General features: G+C 41.5%; 1 protein-coding gene across 4 annotated transcripts in view; it reads right to left on the minus strand.

Annotated features, from left to right (window-relative positions):
• Positions 1 to 22,519, minus strand: part of LOC147020169 (kinesin light chain 1-like) — a 114,140-nt gene that overhangs the window by 90,547 nt on the left and 1,074 nt on the right. The gene's annotated exons all lie outside the window — the stretch shown is intronic.

Below are 22,519 nucleotides of genomic sequence, written 5' to 3' on the forward strand. Positions count from 1 at the left end.
ATGTTTTTCTGCATTCTAATTGTTTCTAGTTCTGGTCAGTATATTGATATACAAGAATACTTATAAAAAAAGTGAAATGTATTGAGGGTAAAATAAAAAATTATAGCTTTTTTGTCCAAAAATGTCAATATTTTTTTCCCTAAAAAATAATTTGACTTGAGAAAGTTTGTTCATATAAGAACATATGTATCCCCAGGCATACATACTATATATTTCCAGATACAGGGACATTAGTACTATCCTCTGGTGAAAGATTTAACACACAATTTTAATTTGTTAGCACATGCAATATTGACAGCACATGCATATACTCGACCCTGATGTTTGTCAGTAAACATGCACGACGTCACGGTGTCACTCCAGTAATCACCTTTGATCAGCCCCTCTGGTGGAAGGCCCTCATGATCATCAACTCGGAGCCTATGGGAAGTGATCTGAAAGGGATTGTCCTATGCTTGGGCGGCTTCCACGCAGAGATGAGTTTCCTCGGATGTATTGGACACCTCATGGTGTCATCCGGGCTTCAAGAACTGGAGTTGATATATGCCCCTAATGCAGTGATTCATATGTTTAGTGGCAAGGCCATTGCCCACGCAGTTCGTGCACACCTAATTGTTGATGCAGCACTCAATGCCTTGCTGTTGACAAATGTGCTCAATGCACCTCTGCCATGCCTACCTGAAACATCAGACGGCAATGGGAATGAATATCCAGACTTAGCCGAAGCAGCTGCAAGGCCGCTACATGACCAGCATACACATCTAAGCAATAATCCAGACTTCAACGAAGCTTGTACCCTCGATGAGAAGCTGATGGCTGGGACACTGTCTGTGGAAGAAGCATGCAAGTCTGACATCTTGAAACAAATCAAAGACCACATTCAGAAGCATGCCGAGTCTGCAAAGATATCTTCTAGAACTGCAGCGTTCTGGGTTCAGTATATGGACATGCGAGACATTCTACGCAAATACATCCGGGCAGAGCACTGCCCTGAGGAATCTGGGCAGTGATTCCTGGGAACACTGGGAACTGGGCACTACATCTACAGGCCATCCAGGAAATGCTGCCTTACCTGGCAGCCTCGGGCCACAACCTGTATGCCAAATATGCGAGGGTGTATCTGCAGCAGATGTCCAGTCCAACCTCAAAACTCAACATCCCAATGTCCAACAATGTTTTGATGAGGGGTTCCATGTGGTTCGACAAAGTGATTGCCTGTGGGCAGGTCTTTCATCTGACCTGATCATCGAACAAGTTCTGATGAGAAGTTTGAAGACCAGCGGGGGGCTCACACGAGGGCGAGGAATGACAGAACAACAACGACTGGTAAGGCTATTATCAATGCCTGCCTGTGCAGAAATAAACCGGGCAATGCAGGAGCTCACAGGTGTGAACTACAACACTGGAGAGCAGAAGAAGGACATGACCAAGGCAAGACAATATCGGGACTGGAAGGACACACTATCAGCTCTTCAGTATTTACAGGAAAGGAATTCATTCAGTAGTGATCCACGTCTGAGGGACATTGCCACTGGAGTTCATGCACACCCCACCGTCAACGTCGATACAGCACATGCTGTAGGAGCCAAAATATTGAAATATATGGATGGGAAAACACCTGCCGAGTACAAATTTAAGAGGAAAGACCAAGTTGTCACCCTCGGCATGAAGTCATCTGTCAAGATTGATGGAGAGCAGGTCCAGGTTGACCCACAACTCCTCTTCCAGAGACTGATCACTGTTGCACAGACAGCAGAAGAACTGTAGTCAGCCTTCAAATATGAACTGTGCAGCTATCCACCAGCCCTCTGATTCCTCTCTTCAGCTGCGAGAAACACACAAGCCAGTCTTTGCTGATGCCATCTGGGATCTTCTTGGATCCGATGTCCCAGCCGATATCCCCAATGATGGGCAACAGTATGTTTTGGATGGCGGGGCACTTGTTCAACGCATTCCATGGTCTCGTGGATCTACATACAGAGACATATGCCACCAGTACACTGATTATGTAACAAAGAAGTACGGAGATGCCAGAGTCGTGTTTGATGGTTATGAGAGTACCAACACGAAGGACATGACACACCAGAGACGGTCTAAAGGGAATGCTGGCACTACTTTTACATTTACAGCTGACATGCATCTCACAATGAAGAAGGAACAGTTTCTTGCCAATAGGCAGAATAAACAGCGATTCATTTTTATGTTGAGTGAAGAGCTTCAGAAGAAGAACTGTGAGAAACACCATGCCTCAGGGGATGCTGATCTCCTGATTGTACTGAAGGCCGTGCAGTCTGCTACTGTCACCAACACTGTGTTAGTTGGTGATGACACAGACCTCCTCGTCCTCCTATGCTACCATGCGAGCTTCGAATCCCATGACCTCTTCTTTTGTCCCGAGCCAAAGAACACGAAGAAGCCTCGCATCTGGAACATCAAGGCTACGAAGAAAATGATTGGTACAGACATATGCAAGCACATACTGTTTCTACATGCAGTTCTTGGGTGCGACACGACATCTCGTTTTCATGGGATTGGAAAGGGAGATTCTCTCAAAAAGTTCAAAGCAAACAACACATTCCGTGAGCAGGCCAAGGTTTTTGATACATATCCAGCTTCCGAATGTGATGTGGCAGACGCAGGAGAAAAAACATTGGTGATAATCTTCAACGGAAAGTCAACTGACACCCTGGACACCCTCCGGTATCAGCGGTGCTGGGACAAGGTGGCTTCGAGCTCCTCTCACGTGCAACCACAGACGTTACCACCAACATCAGAAGCAGCAAAGTATCACAGCCTGCGCGTGTATCTGCAAGTCCAAGAATGGAAGGGATGTGCATATGAACTTCTTCTGACAGACTGGGGTTGGCAGAAGTGTGACGAGGGTTTTGTGCCACTTCAGACATCAATAGCTCCAGCTCCTGAAAAGATGTTACGTGTCATTAGGTGCAACTGCCAGGCTGAATGTCGCACCATGAGATGCACATGGAAGAAGCACAACATTGAGTGCACTCCAGCTTGTGGAAACTGCAGGGGCTCTGGCTGCACAAACACTCCATGTGACAATGATGAGGATGATGACAACATTGTCGAGTTCTAACTTTAATGCGCTTGATTTTTCTCAACATGTATAGTAGGTTTATAATGGATGTAGTTTCTGAGTTTAATGCGAATTTTCATTTTCATTTCGAAACCTTCGTCAGGCAGATGTGATTGCCCCGAGTGGAATTGTGAATTTTGTCACGTTTCAATGATTTACAGAATTATATTGCATTGCCATAGACTTGATTTCATCATGTGTCTTCAATGTTCCTTTTTTTTTTGTCCAGGAGCCAAAATCAGCATCAGGTAAATTTTTTTTTTTTCCGGACAAAAAATTGACATTTTTGGACAAAAAAGCTATAATTTTTTATTTTACCCTCAATACATTTCACTTTTTTATAATTATTCTTGTATATCAATATACTGACCATAACTAGAAACAATTAGAATGCAGAAAAACATATATTTACATATTAAAATATCAATCTTTACAATTTTCTCATTTTCCCCGAAGCCAGGTGGAGGCCATATTGGATTTCCATGATTTCAGGACTTTCCCCCTGGAGGATCCCTTAGGACTTTTATTCTGTCACTGAGGACATATCCAGGAATCAAAATATGTTGAGTTTGCTTTTGTTGCAATTTGTGTGAGGTCATCAGACATTTTGCCTGTACTAATCAGGCCTGTAGACCTCTGCTGATTATACACTGCCCGGGTTTGTTGCATCAGATTTCCATTGGCATTGTTTGGGTCGAGCGTTACTCACGATGAGGGCCCCCAACAAATGTAGTGACTGTAAAAGAAAAATTATTGGTAAGGTTTAATCAAGTCTGTCAGCAGGCACTGTACGTGCCTCCCGGAAAAAGATAGCGTTTCGTAATTTTTGAACAGCCCCAGGTAAAGGCACTGTCACACCTTGACGATTTAGCCAACGTATGCCTGACGTATGAAAAATTTGGCGAAAACGCTGGCACACGTCAAATATGTTATGGGTAAATTTGTATACGTTAAGAGCACGCTGGCATACGTCGAAGTGCGTTGGCATACGTCGTAGTACGCTGGCATACGTCGTAGTACGCCGAGCTGTTAGACAAATTTTCCAAGCTTGAAATTTTTCGACGTATGCCAGCGTATGACTCACACGTTCCGCATAACGCTGGCCATAAGTTGTAGGCACGTTACGTGATCGTTGACACACGTTACTTGTAAGTTACTCATCAGTCGAAACATGTCAAGGTAATGTTTAGCATACCCGAAACTTATTTCTAACCTATGAGTAACGTGTTGTAGGCACGTTACGCGATCGTTGACACACGTCAACACACGTTACTTGAAAGGTATTCATAAGTCGAAACACGTGAAGGTAATGGTTAGCGTCAGTGTTCCAGACTCCCTGGTTTTTTTTTTTGGTTTTTTTTTCTTCGGTATGATGGTTATGTTGACACTTCGATTTCTCGTGCGGTTATAGTCTATCTATAATTCCAGCAATCTGTGTGTGTGTCTGTGTGTGTGTAACCGCTGTTTCTCGACAACCTCTGGTCCGATCTAATTGAAACTTGCCAGGTATATTGCTGAGGACGTGCCTTTTCAAGGTTTGATATTAATCGGACAAGTGCTTCCCAAGTTATGGCCATTTATTTACCAAACCAATAGGAAGACACGTTGTTGCGTGGGCGTGGCCGATGGGGAAGGGAAGCACAGCCACGTTCCCCATTACGGGTTACAACGTACGGGCTTCCGGAGAGTGATGACCGTGTATTCTTATAATTTCTCGATTTCTTATGCGCATTTATAGATAAACACAATGGCCCAACTTATGATCGTTTTCATATTAGACGGTGTATAAATTTCGGGAACATCAGAGTGCTGGTATGCTCCGAATCAGGAAGTAAATTTTTTCTCTCTCTTCTCTTTTTGTTTTTCCTTGCCACGACATTGCGAAAAGGTAAAATACGTTGGCGCTAATTGAATAATTGGGTATTAAAACTAAATTGCGAATAATGGTAACTGCGAATAATATCGAACTTCCGGGTCACGCACGTACAGGCACGCGAGAGCGAAGAAACGGCCTGTGTGGTTTATTTATTTATTATTATTATTATTATTATTTTTTTTTTTATTTTTTTTTACGGGCACGTACTAGTATAATATAATGTAATATAATTAAAAGGCTGCCGCTCAACAATTTCAATCATAACCGCACTAGAAATCGAAGTATCAACATGATCGTCATACCGAAGAAAAAAAACAAACAAAAAAAAAACAACAAACCAGGGAGTCTGGAACACTGACGCTAACCATTACCTTGACGTGTTTCGACTTATGAGTACCTTCCAAGTAACGTATGTCGACGTGTGTCAACGATCGCGTAGCGTGCCTACAACTTATGACAGCGTATGCGGAATGTGTGTCATACGTCGAGTACGTCGAGAAATTTTCAACATGCTGAAAATTTCTCGACGTACTTGGTGTACAAAGACGTATGCCAGCGTACTACGATGTATGCCAGCGTGCTCTTAACGTATACAAAACTTACCCATAACGTATTCGACGTGTGCCAGCTTGGTTCGGCAAATTTTTCATACGTCGGCATACGCTGGCTAAAACGTCAAGGTGTGACAGTGGCTTCACACTTCGATGTCTCGTGCGGTTATGATTTGAATCGTCGAGCCGCAGCCTATTAATAGCCTACGCCACGTGATCGTCGGCGATACACTGCCGCGCTATGCATAAGTTAGACTATTATTGGGCATAGGTTGTGAACTCCAACAACATGCTCAGCATTCGTTGGTATAAGTTATCTATATGTGATTAAAACGTTCTGTGTACGTTACTAATCCGTTATGCATACGTCCAACACGTTATTATACACCCAAAACTTAAAAAAACATCAATAGTTCAGCGTACGCCAGGGTTTTACATACATTTTGAGACCTTGCCATACGCTGGCTAAAACGTCAAGGTGTGACAGGGCCTTAAGCAAGAGGTTTTAACGTTTCCTTCCAGATCCTGGATGATTAATCCCAACCTCGACAGTTCGCCAATCGGCAGATTGCGTAACATTAAAATCTACTTTTTGGGATTCGATTTCTGTCCTTATATTAACCATCCCACAGGTGAGAATCTTTCTCTGTTTTCACTTCCACAGCTTAAAATGGATGAGCAATTATTCAGCAATCATTTTTCCAATTCTACAGACATTATTGCACTGGAAAGTGGGGTTACAGCCTTTCCCATATTCTTTCCACTGGTAAAAAAAAATACCATTTACAGTCAAATACAAAATAAATCACAAATGTATATTGAAAGTTTATACAAATGGAGCACTTACAGAATACACAGACTAGGCACAGACCTAAATATATAGTAAGGCATATTACATCACAGCCCTTGGTTAACAAGCGGGAGCTCTCGACCGCTAAGTGTATAACTACCATTTCTGGCTCAAATGGGGAATTTTAACATGCTCATGCACTTGCTCGACACCCACAATGATATTAAAATAAATCCATTTAACATTTGTAATAACATTGTGCCCCAGACTAACAGATGAGAATGAACACATAATTATATAAAAGACAGACATTAGGATGCATGAGGGAAATCAAGCCAAGCCTTTGGTGTGCCTGTGTTATGAAACAATATTCCAGATGGAATAGGATCCAATTACATCCTGTCATTCTGATGCATCGCAGGCATAATCATTGTGTCAGTGTATGTAGTTATTTTGAAAGATAGTAAACTGGCTTGTCCCTGACTGCTAACCCTAACAGCGTCATTCCAAAGCAGGCCATTCATTGTGCACCACTCCTGGCTAAATTTAAAATTCTGTCTCTGTCTCTCTCTCTCTACCTACTGGCCGCTGGTACTTTACGTGTGGTGTAATGGTGGCTGCGAGGTTTATTTGAAGCTGCGAGCTGCTCTGTTTGTCGACCCTTCTATCCCGCTTCACGTCAGTTTCTTCACCCTTCTTTTTCCTCTTATTTGGTTTGCTGCACATCATTACTCTCTGGTTGGGCCCCCACCATTCTGTTTCCAACAGACCCGACACTCCCCCCCCCCACCCTCCAAATCTCCTTTACCCTTCTCTTTCTTGGCGCTCAACCCCATCTGAGGAGCGAGAGAGAGAGAGAGAGAGAGAGAGAGAGAGAGAGAGAGAGAGAGAGAGAGAGAGAGAGAGAGAGAGAGAGAGAGAGAGAGAGCGAGAGAGCGAGAGAGCGAGAGAGCGAGAGAGCGAGAGAGCGAGAGAGCGAGAGAGCGAGAGAGAGAGAGAGAGAGAGAGAGAGCGAGAGAGCGAGAGAGCGAGAGAGCGAGAGAGCGAGAGAGCGAGAGAGCGAGAGAGCGAGAGAGCGAGAGAGCGAGAGAGAGAGCGAGAGAGACACGGAATCCACAGCTTTCAGTAAAAGGTGAGGGTTTTATCAGTACCCTAACGGATTGCCGTGTTTTCTCATTGGTTTATTGTGAGCTGTGCCCGATTGCGTCAATTTCTCGTCGGCATAACATACACCAAGTGGCGTTTTCTCTCTTACAGGAAGCGCTATCTCTTTTCCTCCATAATTAGGCACAGCCTGGGGGAAACTTCAATGTAAAAAATGTCGGCACATTCCCGGGACACGGCCTTCGAGGCCCATACACGGAAACATGGCGTGGTCTGTGTTCCTCCTAATGATGTCAGTGTGGAAGACATCGTTATCTCGATTGGTAACATTGTCAGGCTCAAAAAAATCCATGCAGTTTCATGGATGAACAACCTGGTGGTGCTATTCGTAGCTGAAGAGCAGTTCGTACATGAAATCGTCGCAACTGGGTTATCTCCCGAAAATGGACACTTTTGTCCTTGCTTCCCCACTTGACACCCCAGCCGTGAAAGTGCTGTTATCTAATGTTCCACCATTCATTCGGAATTCATCACTTTTAACCGAGCTATCTCAGTTTGGTACAGTGGTGTCCCAGATCACAATGTTACCTCTGGGCTGCCATAGCAAGCAGGCAAAGCATATAATGTCCTTCCAGTGGCAGGTGTACATGGTGCTTCCTACATCCAACGTGGCTAATGTACTAAACACAGTATTTAAATTTTGTGTTGACAATCACGAGTATCAAATATATGCATCGACAGAAACATTAAAATGCTTTGGCTGTGGGAACTAGGGTCATTTAAAACGTTTCTGTCCCGAAACTGCCCCCTCTGCAGACAAGCAGATAACCTCCATTGTTGACACTGCATCCCCTGCTCACCCTGATACTGTTATACTACCTACTGCAGTTACTGTCTCAGACGATGTACCATCAACATCGAAAACTTCTGATAACAAAAACATTTGGGACGGTTTTGCACTCGTTTCCTCAATAATAAAGAGGAAAACACCTCAGAATGTGCCCTCACCTCGTAAGTAAAAGAGGATGGTTTTAGAGTCTGAAACATTGGACACAGCTCCGGATTTAACTGATCAGATATCGATGAGTAATCGATATGAGCTATTGGTGGATGAGAATGTAGATTCTGTGCCTGCAGCTGACATGGACCTTCAGATTATTATGGAGGATTTGCATGCGCCATCTCCAGAAAAGGTTAAAATCCACAATGCCTTAAATCCTTGTGCAAATGATGACGAGTTTGGTCGAGACTCATCTCAAATCATCCAACATAATGCAGAATCTCCCCTCCCCCCCCCCACATTACCCAAGGTTCCATTAAAACCTCCCCCTCAACCTGCCCCTACAGAAACAGTGCAGGCTGACACAATCTGCACACCACAGATTACTCCGGTGTCCCAGGAGCCAGTGATCGAAAGGTTCCCAGACAGTGCTTCTGACATGTCTGATGAGAAATCCGATGACATTGAAGAGATCCCCCAAATACTGAATCTGATGTCTCACCAATTAAAATTCTTAAATTTATCAACCAGACCTACAGACAAAAAGACACATCAACAATAAAGACTATTTTTCCGATTTACATGGCTTTATTAATATGGCGAGGAACACGATCTGTCGGCCCAGTGATTACCACTTCACGGAACCTCAGTGCGGTCGAGTAAAAAAGCAAATTGTTAAAGCAAAAAGAGAATTTGAAATAATGATTTTTGGTAGCCTAAACATCAATGGTGGGGCAAGCCAGCTCTGTAAACTTCAAGTGATAAACCTTGTAATGCAAAAAAGCTAGACATAGTGTTTTTGCAAGAAACCCAAACAACTCCAACAGCCCATGTGGAATGAAACCGTATGATGAAAAGAACAGCGGTTTTAAGAGATTCAAATTCCTGTACTGCAGGAGTCACATTTCTGCTGAACCCCCATTTTCATCCATCACAACTCTCTTTTCAAAATATAATTCTCGGGAATTTCACTTCCCTGGAATTTTCTATTAACAATATCAATTTTACTCAACTAAATGGTTATGCCCCTTCATACAGCACAGATCGACAGTTGTTTTACACTGGATTAGACCCTTACCTGAGGCAAATCGACTTACAAAGGTGCATTATAATGGAGGGTGATTTCAACTGCACTGTGCAACCTGATATTGACCGTAATGGTGCAGAACCCCATCCTGGACCAGCTAAATTACAGCTGAGATAGCGAAAACCTTTGGCCTCCATGATCGTTGGTGGTTACAGAACATCAGGATACATCAATTCATTTGGTCTAAGGCTGCCAATAACAAGGTATCCTTAGTGAGGCTCGACCGGTTCTACGTCAATTCACCCTTCTTAAACCTCTCCCCTACTCAAGGAATTTATCCTTCTGGCTTCTCAGATCACCACCTGGTTACTGTGAGCTACCACAGACATCTGTTCCCCAATCACCACTCGTTTTGGAAACTTAATGTCACCATTGTGGAAAACCCCTCATTTAGGGATGCCTTTAAAAAAATGTATGGTCTAATTTTTTTTAATTCTAAGCACCGCTTTACAGACTTGTGACGATGTTGAGATAACGTAAAGGCCCAACTCCAGATTTTTTTACCAACAGTTTTGCTTCCTAACTGCACAGGAGGAACATAGAGCAAAAGTTAGTTTGGAAAAATAAGTTTTACTCATCCAAACAAACCTAATGACCCATTCTTCCTCCCAACAAAAGCTGAAACTGCAGGAAAAGAATGCTTTCCTTCATAATACAATTGAAAACCAAACTCACGGAGCCCTAACAAGACTACGGTTTCAGCATTTCAAATGCTTGGATATACCAACTTGGTTCTTCTTTGATTTTGAATGAAGGTTCCTCACCCCCAAATTACCACCTTGAAACGTCCTGATAACTCTGTCATTACTCACCCCAAAGAAATCAAAATGGAAGCCAAACTATTTCTCCAAGCTTTACAAAGCAACGGAGGTTGATATAAATGATGTCTCCTATTTGTTTGACGGTATTTGTACCCTCACCCCAGAGCATAGGTTGAGCCTGGAAAAGCCACTCACAACTGAGGAACTCTCTATTGCTCTCAAGAGCCTTGGAAAAGAAAAAAAATCACCTGGCCTTGATGGACTGCCATCAGAGTTCTTTGAACTATTTTGGGACTTAATTGGGCCTGAAATGACCTCCCATTGAGCTACAGAAGAGCAGTACTTACCTTGCTCCCCCAAAAAGCTGATCCCTTGCTTATTTACCATTGGAGACTGGTATCGTTACTTTGCACAGACTTCAAGATTTTTTCCAAAGCCATTGCTTTGCACCTTTCACCCCTCCGAATGGACATTGTAAACATGGACCAAACACAGTGTTCCTCGTTGTAATATCCATGACAACAATTCTGTCATTCTTGATGTGAATGATGTTTCTAACATTTATCAGGAGCACGTTGGTCTTGTTTTTTTGGATGAAGAAAAGGCATTTGATTATGTTTCTCATAGATAATTGCTTGAAGTACTGCAACAGTTTGGTTTTGGACCCTTTGTTTAATCATGGAAAAAGCTCTGTTATTCTAACATATCCAACCTCCTCAACATTAACAATGAACTGGTGCCCCCATTTTATATTGAAAGAGGGGTAAGGCAGGGCTGTCCACTTTCAGGTGCCTTATATACCCTTTCTCTTGAACCCCTCTTGAACACTTCCCAGAAGTCTTTGTCTGGCTTTACAATTTGAAAGTTAAACCATCCTACTAAGGCTAGTGCTTATGCTGATGACATGCGTGTTTGCATCAATGATTCAACTGCCATTACTAGGATGATGCATGGTGTAGATCTGTTTATCAAAGCCTCATCTGCAAAGATTAACTGGGGAAAAACAGTAGCACTGCAGTGAGAATCCCCTGTGCACCCCCTCCCTTAAGGCCGTGTCACACCTTGACGATTTAGCCGGCTTATGCCGACGTATGAAAAATTTGTCTAAAACGCTGGCACATGTCGAATACGTATGGGTAAGTTTTGTATACGTTAAGAGCACGCTGGCATACGTCGTAGTACGCTGGCATACGTCATAGTACACTGGCATACGTCGTAGTACGCCGAGCTGTTAGATAAATTTTCCATGCTTGAAATTTTTTGACGTATGCCAGCGTATGACTCACACGTTCCGCATAATGCTGGCCATAAGTTGCAGGCACGTTACGCGATCGTTGACACACGTTACTTGTAAGTTACTCATAAGTCGAAACACGTCGAGGTAATGGTTAGCGTCAGTGTTCCAGACTCCCTGGTTGTTGCTTTTTTTTTGTTTTTTTTTTCCTTCGGTATGACGATGATGTTGACACTTCGATTTCTAGTGCGGTTATAATATAATATAATTAATAGGCTGCCGCTCAACGATTTAAATCATAACCGCACTAGAAATCGAAGTGTCAACATCACCATCATACCGAAGAAAAAAAAGAAAAAAAAAGAAAAGAAAAAAAAACACCAGGGAGTCTGGAATACTAACGCTAACCATTACCTCGACATGTTTTCGACTTATGAGTAACTTACAAGTAACGTGTGTCGACGTGTGTCAACGATCGCGTAACGTGCCTACAACTTATAGCCAGCGTATGCGGAACGTGTGTCATACGCCGAGTATGTCAAAAAATTTATAACATGCTGAAAATTTGTCGACGTACTCGGCGTACTATGACGTATGCCAGCGTGCTTCAGGGTGCTATTAACATATACAAAACTTACCCATAACGTATTCGACGTGTGCCAGCGTATTCGGCAAATTTTTCATACGTCGGCATACGCTGGCTAAAACGTCAAGGTGTGACTGCGGCTTGACACTTCGATGTCTAGTGCGGTTATGATTTGAATCGTCGAGCCGCAGCCTATTAATAGCCTACGCCACGTGATCGTCGGCGATACGCTGCTGCGCTATGCATAAGTTAGACTATCGTTGGGCATAGGTTGTGAACGCCGACAACACGCTCAGTATTCGTTGATATAAGTTATCTATATGTTATCGAAACGTTCTGTGTACTTTACTAATACGTTATGCATACGTCCAACTCGGTATGAGTACGTCCAAAACTGGAAAAAAACATCAATAGTTCAGCGTATGCCATCGTTTTACATACATTTTGATACCTTGCCATACGCTGGCTAAAACGTCAAGGTGTGACAGGGCCCTTACCACCATCTCTCCCTGTTAATATCACTTGAAGGAGAGATGGTATTAAATTTCTGGGTATTTTTCTTGGTCCTGGTGATTTTGTGAAGCACAACTGGGAAGTTTACCTGAACGTATTGAACTGATTCTGTTAAAATGGAAAGGCCACTTTGCAAGCTGTCCAACCGTGGCAGGGCATTAGTAACAAATACCCTGGTTACTTCAATTCTATGGCACAAGGTCTTGGCTCTGCAACCATCAACTTTGTTTGTTGATGAAACAGAAGCATGCTCCCCAATTTTTCTGGTCTGGAAAACACGAGCTGCGACCAGAAAATTTGAACCTACCTGTGTCTGAAGGTGGCCAAGGACTAATCAACGTAAAGCGCCAAATCATGGCCTTCCGTCTTTGGACGATTTGGCAGTTCCTGCATGAGCCTTTGTTGCCTTGGAGAGACCTTGCCCATTGTATCCTGTATCCAGTGGAGAACATCAGTTACACTAATGAACTTTTCCAAATGGACCTAACCATTGCTGATTCATCTTCACTGCCTTCCTTTTACCAAAGTAAACTAAACATCTTGCAAGCCTTTACCTGGTCTCGGGACCTCAGTACATATTGTTGCGAATCTGGAAGCCATGAGCACACAGGCATTCAGGTTCCTATAGCTTAGCTATTTCAATAAGTATGTGTTTTCTAGTTAGAATCCATCCCCTAGTCTAATGGGTGAATAAATGTAAATGTGCTGTGTGTTATTTTAGTAGTTAGGATTTTTACACCCCTTATAACAACAACACGCCTTCACCTCGCTTCCTCACACCGACGCCATTGTATACGTGCGTCGGACCACGTACGTGGGCGGAGTTTCCTCGGCCACCAGAGCTCCGACTCCGCCCCAGAGAGATGGAATGTTCCCCGCGACCAATGAGAGTTGAGACGTCTCAGACATCGACTTTCTCACGAACCCTCGACCAATGGGAGGCGTGAGACACCACAGACATCGACTTTCTCACGAATACTCGACTAATGGGAGGCATAAGACACCTCAGACATCGACTTTCTCATGAACCCCCGACCAATGGGAGGCGTGAGACATCACAGACATCGATTTTCTCACGAACCCCGGACCAATGGAAGGCGAGACGTCTCAGACTGTGATCCTTCCCACGACACCCCCTCCCGCAGGAGAAACGCGAGGGCCTTGGAAAGGGGGTGAACGTCAGCATCAGCGTCAGCGTCAGGGTTGGGCGATCGGGTTCAAGGTGCCGGAGATTGACTCGTCTGGTCTGGTCGGCTTGACAGTGATTGGGTTTGAGGTGCCGGAGATCGACTCGTCTGATCTGGTCAGCTTGGCAGTGATCAGGTTTGAGGTGCCGGAGATCGACTTGTCTGGTCTGGTCAGCTTGGCAGTGCTCGGGTCGTCTCTCGTCTCATTCACCTGGCGTCCGACGCTTTTCCTCCGTCCCTGGTGCTTGGAGTGGCATCATGTTGCGGGTTTGAGTCCCGTCGAGCCGGATCGTCGAAGACCACATGGGGTGGACAGGTTCAAGTGCAGGCTCTGGTCTCCAGCTCCCTTTTCTCGAGCTGGAAGACTTCAATAAAGACCATTGGGGTCCACTTCTGTGTTTGGGCCCATCTTTAAGTAGCAACTGTTAAGTGCCTTGTACATTATTTGCATTTCATTTCTATTAGTCGTGATAACTCTGCTTCTTTTGTGCTCCCCTCCTTCCCACCTATTATAAATAAACCCATGTGTTAAATGTATCAGTTCGTTTTTGTTTTTCTTTTATTGGTTTAACACTGTGCGTGTTGCAGAATTAGCCAAGCTGTTGCCGCTGTAAAAGGGACATTTGGACCGACGAAAGTTCGGTGACCATCCGCTCGGGTCACACACAGTTTGAGTACGCTAGCGACTCGTTCCGTACGAGCATCGTCGAGGGTGAATTTCCCCGGTAGTTGGACGGCGTGAGTACTTAGGTAAATTGGAGTTAGACAAGTGGATCCCACCTCACGCCGTCAAAATATTGGCGAACTTCGGTCCGATAAGGGACCCGTCGGCTCCAGAGTTATCCGGGGTGACGACCTATACATTCCGGGTGATCGGTGGAGCCGACTCTACTGCTCCATCTGGTGGTCGTGCTCGCGGCCGATACCCGGCCCCGCAACAGTATGAGCAGTCTATGTTCTTAAGTGAGCCATTGTTTCACAACATACTTTTTGAAGGCTTTGATAAGAATAGGACCTTCATTCAAAAATTTATCAATGCTTCACTCACTAAGGTACACCACCTTAAAAGTAACACCAATGGAACATGGCTAAGTGTTGCCCTCTCGCCTCAGCGATCGGCATTAGGTCCTGTCGCAAGTTAAACAGGTGCTTAAAAGCAGTACATCATACGTACTGTACTTTCCAAACTCGGTGGAATCATCCTCTACCCTCCTCAAATTCCAACAAAAAGGGAGGGAAAGGAATGCCTTTGCCTTTTCCTGAATCTTCAGTTATCTGTTTATACAAACTCATAACCATTTCATTTCAGCCGCTCTCCTTCTTTTTCCAGCAACAACCGCAAAATCCTGCACTTACAATGTCTGAAAGCCCTTTTTCCTTCCGTCCACCCCCGCACCTTGTAAGTGGTTCACAGTCCTGCCACATACCCCAAATTTCAGCCCTATTTGGCAATAGCATTATAAGAAACCTGTGACTAAACGTTCTGGTGATCTTCAATAAAATTGCACACTGGATACTGCCCACAAACTCACTTATCTACCGCTTTTCAGAAGCGATAAGCGAGCAGTGTCCTTTTTGTGGACAAGTCAAAACTGTCACACGCATACATTCAATGTGACCACTTAACCCCCCCCCACCCCCACCCCCATATTTATGGTTTTGAAAGTGCTATTTGCATGCCTTTCTCTGGATTTTAGTTTTTCGATATTTCTTTTGGTCCAAGTGGTCCCTTTTGCCTTCCAAAGGCAGTTCTGGCAAATTTTCTCATTTCCCAGGCTAAGCTGGCAATTCATAAGATCAGAAAGTCCAAATTGAAGAATAATTTGTACAACACGGATGCCGTGGTAATTTTTAAGGCACTTTGTGAAAGCCAAATTAAACTTGAATTTCACTGCTTCTCTCATTCCAGTCAGTTGGAGCATTTTGAGAAGCTATGGTGTGCGAATGATTTCTATAAAGTATCTGAGGGCCGCTTGATACTCAATTTCTAAAATTTACATTCTTCTTGTGCTTACTTTGTTTGCTTAATTTTGTTCATGTGGTTTATGCTTCTTCCTATGCAAATTGGCTGTAACTGGTGGTTCTGGTTTATTTGAGTTCACTGTAATAACGCCCTTTTATATTTTTGTAACAAAAGGACATAAAAATTAAGTTTCTCTTCTCTTCCCTTCTCCCTACAGTCCTTGGTTGGCCTAGTTTGTTCCTGCTATCAGCATATATGGTGTATGATTACTGAGATGGTGGTTTTTGAGTGGCAAATTAAGGGCCAAATTTTTGATCGCTCAACTGCCAAACCAAAAAGCCATTCTTGGACACGAGTATCACTTGACCATTCACTGCTTTGCAAAAAGAGAAACACAAAGGAAAAAAGAAAAACACAATGAATGGAAAGTAATATTATACTGAATCGTAATGTGCTCCCATTCTATATAAACAAAGCTTTCATTGTTGTGAAGGGGAAATAAATAAATGACTCATTCAACAAAAGTTCCTCAAAAATACCAAGTGAGCAAGATTTAATGAAGTATTGGTTTTGGACGTTGCCTATACAGAATATACTTTGCAGGCATATCACTTGCAAGTTCACAAAAATTGAATTTTAAGTGCTTAGATCAAGTTGAAAATCATTTTAGCAAAAATGCATTGGTTAATCGCAGCTCAGGGACAAAGAAGAAATGTTTTGAAAATGCTATTTAAAAGGGCCAAAAGTTTTCCATTGCCTGGGCTTAAATTATTTCAAGACAGATTCACCCTTACCTTTAGGTTAAAGCATTTTTGGGGACCTCATGTCACCATTTTTCTCTTTAATCATCTTAACACATTTGTCTCAACACCAAACCATTGTAAATTTTTGATGGAAATCGTATTTCTTCACCCAACTCAAAACAAAAATATTGGAACCATAATTTTTTGTGGTGGACTCTTGATTTGATGCCTTAAATAATAGTGACTTACGATGTGTGTCCACATTGATGCAGTGTGTGTGTGTGTGTGTGTGTGTGTGTGTGTGTGTGTGTGTGTGTGTGTGTGTGTGTGTGTGTGTGTGTGTGTGTGTGTGTGTGTGTGTGTGTGTGTGTGTGTGTCCTCCATAACTCTAAAATCATGAAACCTAGCAGCCTGTAACTTTGCATGCATACTAAGGGAACTCTAAAGGAGTGCATGATTGAAAATTGGGTGTTTGGGTAAATTTAAACACCCCCTTTAAAGACAATTAACGGTCTCATTTAATTATCCTTTCTCAAGGCGCATCCTCGGTTACCTCGTTCTCCCTCGCTGGGGTCTTAATTCACCATTGTTTTTGGCCTGCTGAACAACGCTTTGACTTGGAACAGGCTACAACGGTTTCTTCACAACAAAGCACTCAAAAAATTTTTTCCACTTTCCTCACTCATATCATCGAATGCCTCATCTACATACCTACAAATCTCTGTATACGTCACTTCTGTAAGTGCAATCGTTTTCAAGTTAGGAGCTTGGAGTGATTTTATGCATTACAAGCAGTTACGCTTAAACATTGTATGCAATAACGAACCGTGCTTCCCCATTGTCTCGGGTTTCTCACCTTGATTTATTTTTTGTATTTATTAATTTTCATTTAAGAATGTTTTTTGCTGGTTCTGTGATTTTTCCCAGTGTATCAGCTTCGATGTCCATCGGCACACAAAATTTTGGTTTTCTACGTCACCCGGAAGGCAGCGATCTTTACTATCAGTGAGTGAGTGAGTCGGTGAATCAGTCGTTGGAATGCGCTTGCGATATTAGATATGGTGATTCTCCACAATCTACTCCCAAGGACTAATTACCTTCGCAAACTTTGCTGCGAAGGTTATGTTTTGATGGCTGTGTATTTATTTATGTATTTGTGAATATGTGTGTTTGTTTGTTATTCGCATAACTCCAAAAGTATTGAACTGAATCGCAGCAAATTTGGTGGGATGATTGGTTATTATCTGAGGACCATTTGATTAGATTTTGGGAGCGATCGGGTCAAAGGTCAAGGTCAAGGTCATGAAAAGGTCAAAATCGTCTTTTTACCATAGCGCGGTCAATTTGTATCCAATTTGCATGCAACTAATGCCAAAATGTTCAGAATTCAATGCCCCTTCTTGTGATATGTGACATGACACAATGACGTAATAACCCTTATTAGCGGTTGGGAGTCAAAGGTCAGGGGGGGGGTCACGACATTGCAAAATGTGCGGTTTTAGTCATAACACGGTCAATTCTTATCCGATTTCCATGAAACCAACACCAAAATGTTGACTGTTCTGTTCCCCACACTCCAATACCAATTACAAAATTAAGAGTACAAAGGTCAAGGTCGAGGTCATGAAAAGGTCAAAATCGTCATTTTGCCATAGTGTGGTCGATTTTTATCCAATTTGCATGCAACCAGTGCCAAAATGTTGTGAATTCAATGCCCAATCTTGTGATATACGATATAACACAATGATGTCATTACCTTTGTTAGCGGTTTGGGTCAAAGGTCAGGGGGGTCAACGACCTTTATTATCATAACACGGTCAATTCTTATACAATTTGCATGTAAGTAGATTCAAAATGTTTAGAATTCAATTCCCTATCCTGTGATGTGTAATATTTGATTTCTTATAATGTGACCAGTTGTCATCAGATTGACTTGACACCGACACGCAAAAAGGTCAGGGAGTTCATACAGAAATTGTACAATGTACGTGAATCAGTGTCAAACAGCAGGAAATTTAATGTTTTTAAGCCATCATAACGCATATGAGATGGCAGATGTGGTATGGGATTAAATACCCTCACAATCAACGGTTTCTGGGGGGAGGGGGGGGCAAAATGTAGCGTTGGCGAAGGTATGTGCTCTACTGAGTGCCCGTTCTAGTTGAAGTATATAATGGAAATATAATTTGAGTTTGGAGGAACGGATCATGTGGACTAAATAACTGTCAAAATCAGGGGTGAAATCTGAAAATGTTAAGAAATCAATTATATATTGGTTTTGCGGGTATGTCCCATTGTATCGTGATTTCTGACTCATGTTAAACACATGACAAGCTCCGTCCTTGCATGATGGCTTGCTTTTGATGGCAAACCACATAGGTGCATACACACGCATGATGAACGTGGCCAAATGAACCAAGTTTCTCGATGGCTTCTCAGTTGAGACATGCAGACGAGGGTGGAGAGAAAATGAATATTTTTTGTAATTTTCATATTTTTGGTCTGGAATAGTTTTTAAAAGATGCAACACATAATAATACGTGATATACTAAATTTTTATATAATTTCTTTAATGACTTCAGGTAGCCCAAGTCTCTCAAATATGACCAAACGGTAAAAAAAATAAACAAATATGGATATTTCAGATAAAACTAACTTGATAAAAGTTAATCAAAGTGATTGCCATTAGTAAATATGCAGTCAATGTCAGAAAATCACATTTTATATTCTTTCTTGGTGTTAAACTTTGCCATCTTGTTCCTTGAGTTTTGCCTATTTCTGATCAATCCGTCTCTCGATGACTCGCCACACACTAACTTTGACGCCTCGGTTACGAGTTTGATTCCGTGCTCTACGGCTTGTGTATGGCAAGGGTAACGCTGAAAGTCTACTGATGGGATTTCAGTTTCATTTATTAATGCCCACAGTTCATCATTCGTCATGTTCCGCAATATCGGTGGTTCTGTCACTTTACACGACATCCACTCCACGATTTCCGTGTAACCCTTCGCATCAACATTCAATTTTGGAACAACAAATTGCCACACCGAACAATCTGTCTCATCTTTCTCTTTCCGTGCCTTCAATATTCTCCTCAGAACCAACTCGCGTATGGGTGCTCTTTCATCTCTCACCATACACAGCAGAAGATTTTCGGTGTGCGCAAAGTACACGTTTCTCTGAATTACGGATTGATAATCTTCTTGTGAGCAGGCGACATGTATCGATTGTGTTAGTTATGATGATATTCACAGCCATATGTTAGTTATAATGATATTCACAGCCATGTGTTAGTTATAATGATATTCACAGCCATGTGTTAGTTATAATGATATTCACAGCCATGTGTTAGTTATAATGATATTCACAGCCATGTGTTAGTTATAATGATATTCACAGCCATGTGTTAGTTATAATAATGATATTCACAGCCATGTGTTAGTTATAATAATGATATTCACAGCCATGTGTTAGTTATAATGATATTCACAGCCATGTGTTAGTTATAATGATATTCACAGCCATGTGTTCGTTATAATGATATTCACAGCCATGTGTTAGTTATAAATATTCACAGCCATGTGTTAGTTATAAAGATATTCACAGCCATGTGTTAGTTATAATGATATTCACAGCCATGTGTTAGTTATAATGATATTCACAGCCATGTGTTAGTTATAAATATTCACAGCCATGTGTTAGTTATAATAATGATATTCACAGCCATGTGTTAGTTATAATAATGATATTCACAGCCATGTGTTAGTTATAATGATATTTACAGCCATGTGTTAGTTATAATGATATTCACAGCCATGTGTTAGTTATAATGATATTCACAGCCGTGTGTTAGTTATAATAACATTCACAGCCACGTGTTAGTTATCATGATATTCACAGCCACGTGTTAGTTATAATGATATTCACAGCCACGTGTTAGTTATAATGATATTCACAGCCACGTGTTAGTTATAATGATATTGACAGCCATGTGTTAGTTATCATGACATTCACAGCCATGTGTTAGTTATAATAATATTCACAGCCATGTGTTAGTTATAATGATATTGACAGCCACGTGTTAGTTATAATGACATTCACAGCCATGTGTTAGTTGTAATAATATTCATAGCCATGTGTTAGTTATAGGCTGAGCGTAAGTGGTTACCACTGTTTCAAAAATGTCAAAAAATGAAGTTTGTTCCATTGCCTTCTCACTATATTTTCCTGAAAGTGTAAGTCTAACTGAGTTCAGAACAAAAAAACCATATAGCTTAATTACATATATACCGAAATATGGTACTTTGAAGAAGGGATGGTTTTGCTTTTCTGATGGTTTTGCGAGTTTTCAATGAAATAACCTAATTTTTCTTTTTTGGCAAAATAAATGAAGGTCATAGTATGTAACTTATTCTGGCAACTAATCTAATAATCAAAATACCAATTTCTGGGATTATTAAGAAATAATACATACCTATTTTTAGCAGCGTCTCACGTAGCGAACGCTGCTCATAGAGAGCTCGGCGTTGTTCTTCTTCTTGTTCGTCTTGTGAAGACAAAACTTTAATCTCTAGGACTTGGCTCTTGTATATACAAGATCCGGATCTCCTTAAATACTGACCACATGTACACATCCTCACATAGACGGTGCCTTTTGAGAGTGTCCATCATGAACTTTTAAATATATTCGGACATTTGCTTTAAAGTTTACGTTACTATTTAAAGATAATTCCATTTATCGTATTGTAATTTCGTAAATACATTATTTATTTTGTAAATACACGATATATCGAAAATACTTAAAGACATTATGATGCGTTTCGCTTTTGGCTTAATCAAGGCACGTGACGAAATATCGGAAGTTGTTTTTTTTTTGTTTTTTTTTAGCCGACAAAATCTTTAGGACGCTGCTCGTGGACACATTTGTCCTTGTTTTATTACTGCTCTATTCAGTGACTGTCAGATGCTGAAAAGCACGAAAAGAGAGAAGATTTATCGAACAAATTCTTGCATGTAAATTTTCAATCCAATCAATTCTGGGAGTAACAAAAAGCTCTCTAAATTCTCCAAAACTGTTTTAACTGCCTTCTAAATTAATAAAATATCTGGAAAAATATTTTTAAAAAATTTTAAGAAAATTAATTTTTTAATCAAATTCAAAAAAGTGTGCCGTGCAGTCGGACAAAAATGCAAAATTACTCTAAACCAAAGCCATGCATGTTTTCAAATTTTTTTTATACTATTATATATCACTGTGCCCCATTTGTAAATAAATTTTAGTGAAAATAATCTGATGCACAGAAGAATAAAAGCATTTTTTTTTTTAAGTGACGTGCAGTCGGACATTTGGGTTGGAAAGTTCGGTCAAGCCACTGTAATCAAGTATCTACCCGGATCATCTCAATTTTTTTTTACATTGATTATTGGTAACAAGTTGAATAATTTAAGACACGTAAATATGAGTTATTGATAAACTAGTCATTTTGTTGGGGGATTTCATAGTCCCAGGCTCTAAAAGGGCAATAAAACAAGAAAAAATAAAAAATATGCCAGAATGTGCATATATCATGCGAATCCACCACTGACCGACACAAATGCTGATTTTCTCAGATGGTGGGTGACAACCTTTTGATTAGATGAGAAATTTCATATAGAATGTTTTATATGTTGTATTTTTGCATGGTCTAATATATGTCATATTTTAAGGTGAAACAAGAAAAAAGGTCAATACTGGGCATGTATATTCAATAAAAATCCTGTAGATTCAGTAATATACATCATAGACCCATGAACCTATATATTTTAAGGTCCAATGGAACACTGTCTGTGCAATGAACCAAATTTCATGACCAGTAGTAGTCTTTGTGACTTTCAAAAATGCCACTCAAGTCAGGGTATGCCCTAAAATATGGGTGGTAACCACTTACATGCGCTTAGCCTAGAATGATATTTACAGCCAAGTGTTAGTTATCATGATATTCACAGCCAAGTGTTAGTTATCATGATATTCACAGCCATGTGTTAGTT

This window comes from Eptatretus burgeri, chromosome 9, assembly GCF_056783735.1.
Source record: "Eptatretus burgeri isolate ZD-2024b chromosome 9, Ebu_testis_v1, whole genome shotgun sequence".
NCBI classification, from domain to species: Eukaryota; Metazoa; Chordata; class Myxini; order Myxiniformes; family Myxinidae; genus Eptatretus; species Eptatretus burgeri.